This window comes from Mastomys coucha, unplaced genomic scaffold, assembly GCF_008632895.1.
Source record: "Mastomys coucha isolate ucsf_1 unplaced genomic scaffold, UCSF_Mcou_1 pScaffold22, whole genome shotgun sequence".
Lineage (NCBI taxonomy): Eukaryota > Metazoa > Chordata > Mammalia > Rodentia > Muridae > Mastomys > Mastomys coucha.
In genome coordinates, this window is record NW_022196905.1 from 6454196 (window position 1) to 6459104 (window position 4909).

At 37.7% G+C, this 4909-nt stretch overlaps 1 long non-coding RNA gene across 1 annotated transcript; it reads right to left on the reverse strand.

Moving 5' to 3' along the window:
- Positions 1 to 636: 636 nt before the first annotated feature.
- Positions 637 to 4338, reverse strand: LOC116070317. The gene is made up of 3 exons (XR_004110349.1): positions 4278 to 4338; positions 3573 to 3690; positions 637 to 690 (listed from the first exon to the last, which is right to left on the reverse strand). It is a non-coding gene; the product is annotated as an uncharacterized LOC116070317 (long non-coding RNA).
- Positions 4339 to 4909: the final 571 nt, after the last annotated feature.

Genomic DNA, 4909 nt, shown 5'->3' on the forward strand with positions numbered 1-4909 from the left:
GTAACAGCAGTCCCATGTGTGGCACATCGCCTCTCTAATGCTCTAGATCCCTCTTTGCTTTTATAGTTATGAGCCTGGTACCCTGTAGGGGGTTTATTCTGGGGATCCAATGATCTTGAAGACATCAAAAAGCAATCTTACATCTTTTTATCCGTAGGACACAATGGGATGCCTACCTCTGGAAATTAACTATGCAGTTTTAACAAGAAGGGATGATGAGAATAACAACAAAAAATACACTTATATCTCCAACATATGTGTGTGTGTGTGTGTGTGTGTGTGTGTATGTTTGTATGTGTGTGTATGTTCTCATCAAATTAGTTGGAAAACTTGAAATAGAATACCAAATCATTTCTAAAAAAGAAAAAAAAACAAGTCAGTAATGGTAGTTAATTTCTCTTTTAAACTAACTATTTCCATATTAGCTGCTCACTAAAAGTCTGTATTTAGGCTAGAATTTGATGTTAGAAGAAATGGGAAATAGATTAGAGCACCCTCTGGTCCAGAAGAACCACTCTCACCCAGACCCACAGAGAAGCAGAGGCTCAGAGAGTCACTTCATAAATAAATGCTGCTGATTGCTGGGTGAGTGGTGGGTGGCTTTGTTCTTTAAATGGGAGAATGTAATCTTACCTGTTGCCAAATGGAAAGTGGTCTCATTTCAGTCTTGCTTCATTTGCTACCATCAAACTCCATTCCACATAGAAAAAGACCAATAAAAACAAAGATAAATCAAAATCTGTTGTTTTGGTTTGGTTTGGTTTTAGTCTCTCCTTTTAAGATAAAAGACAGGAGTGTACTCTAGCCCCTCCCTCTATCTGAATAGAGCCAGGGACCATCATCCCACAGAGGAAATTAATCAAAACATATGAGAACTTTTCCTCAGTAAACATAAGCAAGCAATCCACAAAATCATTTAGTGCTGAAAATCCTTCAGTAAACCTCCAACAGATCTACCATCTTTTCTCCTAACTCTTCTCTTATAGATGTTCTACATTATAAAATTCACACATCTGTTTATAAATTTCAATATATGTTTATATTCCTTGCTGACCATCTATCCCCAAAAGAAGAAATCACCATGTATGCAAAGACTTTGTCACATGTTCATTAAAAGCTAAAGAAATAAATGTCATTGCCCATCTTTCTACCATCCCTCATCCCAAGACACTAGTTATGGTTGATTAGCTCTCCCCCACACACTTTTCTGTGTTGTTTTTAAATCTATCACAGGAAGTCTTTAGAAACTGCCACTAGCTGGGCGATATTGGCGCACACCTTTAATCTCAGCACTTGGGAGGCAGAGGCAGGCGGATTTCTGAGTTCAAGGCCAACCTGGTCTACAGAGTGAGTTCTAGGACAGCCAGGGCTACACAGAGAAACCCTGTCTCGAAAAACCAAAAAAAAAAAGAAAAAGAAAAGAAAGAAAGAAAGAAGGAAGGAAGGAAGGAAGGAAGGAAGGAAGGAAAGGAAGGAAGGAAAGGAAGGAAGGAAGGAAGGAAGAAACTGCCACTCTGTCATGACACCTTGGGCTCACAAGTTTTCTAATTGTATGCAAACAATAATCCTACTCTTACTAGTAGAAAGTCAAGAGAAATTTCTCATAGAGTGTTAAAGTCTTTGGACATCTGAAGAGATTGCAGAGCTAGTCAAGGGAATTGAGGTAACAGAAAGACCAGCAGCCATGGAGATCTGCCCCCTCCCATCCCCAACGACATCACCACCTTTGCTCTGTTCCATTGGCTCCTCAGAGTTTCAATGAGTGCATAACTGTGGAGAGTAACGTACCTCTCTCTTCCTCCTTGTGTACTTTTCATTTCTGTATCAACGGGTAATCAAGTTATATGTCAAAACTCAAGTGCATAACTATGGATGATGGTATTGGATTGGCTTAACTATATTCTTTGCTGTGCAGCAAGAAAAAAAAATATCACTGGCCACTTCCCTCTGTGAGAGGCCCTTCATCATGGCAAGGCAACTATCTGGGAGAATGGACACAAGGCACACTTACAGAAAACAGGAGCTGCACAAGGACTTTGTGTTGACATCCTGCTCTCCAGTCATGATACAATCTGTGTCTTTGAACATATCTAATTTACACAAATAATGTGATTCATTCTTCTTTCCCATAGACACAAAACAGTAATGACGAAATATGAATGAATACACTTTCTGCAAGTTATGACACATAACTGCTAGTATGTGTTTCTTCTTCCATTTTTGTGGTGAGTACTACAATACAATACATTAGTGACTACACTGATTATTAGTTATAATTATACTTATATAGATAATTGGTACTTATTATATACCAAGCACATATCCTATGTATATAATAGCAGGGAGCTTAGCTGTCGTAAAACTAATAAACGATCAGGCCAGAATTTAAATATGGCTAACATTAAATGTTTGGAGGGGTGGTTGTTTGTTTGTTTGTTTGAAATGACAACTGAAAACAATATAGTTTTTAAATTAAAAACTGAAAAGTGTCATTTGACTCTAGATCTATTTTATATAAGAAGATTCACTGCTGAGTATGGCTGTATACAAGCCTATAACTTTAGCCCTTGGGCATCAAGAAGTAAGATCAAGAATTTAAGTGTAGCTTGAATAATAAAGGATAGTCTGAAGGAAGGAAGGAAGAAAGTGAGGGAGAGAGGAAGAGAGGAAAGGAAAGAGGGAGGGAAGAGGGAGGAAGGGAGGGAGAAGGGAGGGAGGAAGGGACAGAGGGATGTTTCACTAAGGCTGCAGTAGTTTGACAACAAAGACTTTGTCTTTCCTAAGATGGGTTCAGCATTATTTTTCACCTTGTATTTGTTAGTTGTTATTTAGAATTCAGGGCACTGTCCTAAAAGACAAACTCTGAGAGGAGACTCTTGCCTAGCCCTGGGACCTCGATAGCTTGGGGGGAGGAGGTCCCCAACCCTCCTCAACCCTGGCTCTCCATAAAGAAGTGGCGCTCAGCCAGCCTTGCCTGGGACATGTACACAGCCTGCCCTCCTCACTTCCGTTTTCAGAGATCTTTTTCATTTTATTATCTTAATAAATAAAAACAGATTTTGGTGGGGGGGGTAGCATAACAGCTTCATTTTCCCCCAGAAAGCCACAGCAGATGGAACTCAGCATGTTATCATTCAAATCTAGAGCAAACCTGAAAGACAGAGTCCTTCTACCAAGGACCATGGACTGTCTCATTATGTGTCTCTTTAACTGACACATTGAACCAGTGTATACTACCTTAATCTGGTCCCATTATCAGCCTAATAACACCTCTGATATTCATAAATGCCTAGCAAGACTTTCAGCTATTCTGTGAAGAGAAGAAATATCCGGCTAAATTGAGAAGATTACCACATCGCCACACACATCGGTGACAGGCTCTGTGCTATTACATTTGATTTTTGTTGACAGTTGGCTGTAGGCAGTTGTGTTTCAAATGCCTTTTTTCACTGGGAAATTAAACAAAATTCCATGCAAAATGCAGCCCTCCCATTCAAACACTATAAATCCCATATTAGCATTTCATCCTCTGAAAGGTAACACAGCACAATTTTACATTGAAAGGTCTGTACCGTTGACACAAATGGGTGCTTCAGACATGACACTAATGCTCCTGGTGCCTTTGAAGAAAGCCACCTTTTCCACATCTTATTTCCTCTCTTAGGAATCTGCATATGTTGTAGTTGTTGCCTATGAAAGGAAAAAAATGTAGAAGGGAGTATACGACTTATTGCTTTAAGTAAATTATATTCCCCCAAATTTCTCAACAAGAAATTAAAAGATTAATTCCTTAAGTTACAATAGAGGAAAGAGTAGAAATACAGCCACTGAGAGGTTAAACTGAATTTTCCCACTAAATATCACAAAGAAAAAATGGATATCTGTAAGCTGGAAAGATAACTGTCCCTGAAATAGATCAAAAGAGTGCCAACTTTACTTTAAAAAAAAATTAACCTCATTTCACAAAATCTGAGTGCATGAGTGAAGGTCATGGAACTGACATTGAAGAGGCCATTGGCCCAAAGCCTGTTGATCTATTACTCAGGACACTCTTAAGGGTGAAAGTTTTACATGGTGCCATTTTTTTTTTTTTATCTAGGAACACTTGCAATTTAATTGGAAAAGCAAAACAAAAGATGTCAGTTGGCTATCCAAAACACAGCTGTATTAAGAATAAGAGATGGAATATCTGGTTCTGAGCTTTGCTCCAAGTGAGATTGTTTCCAGGAGAGTGTGTTCTATCCTTCCTTCCACAGACTACCAGCAGTGCTTCATACCAAGCCATATGAAGTCAGATGTCCAGTGAGCAGAGATTTTGGAGTAAAGCCAAATGATGATGCTTCATCTTAGCCCAGCCTCTTGAGCATGCCCAGTGTTGAATAGAGCAAAAGACTGCATTAATAATAACATAAAAATAAGAGTTGTTGTTATATATATTTCAGTAGTCAGAGAGTAACTATCCACTTCATTCTGAGGGGTGAACAGGTGAAATACATACATATATACATGCATATATATTATATAGTATGTATATATAAAAATATAGTATTTGATAGTGTATACAATACATACATTACTATTATATAACATATAATATATAAAGTATATAATATATACATGTGTGTGTATTCTATATATAATATATTATGTGTAAACTATATATTGTATAATTTATATTATAACTAAAGCTTAATTTATTTTAATAATGGCTAAATGTATAGGACCAAGTTCAGGTAAAGAGTTGAACTCAGAAATTAGGCAAGGCATCTATATTTCCAATACATTAGAACTGAGACAAGAGAACAGCAAGTCTAGACTACATAGGCATCACCCTGGGACACATACTAAGACCCTGTTTCTAAAAAGAAATGTGGAAATTTTAATTCATCAAAGCTGCTTCAAACCCCAA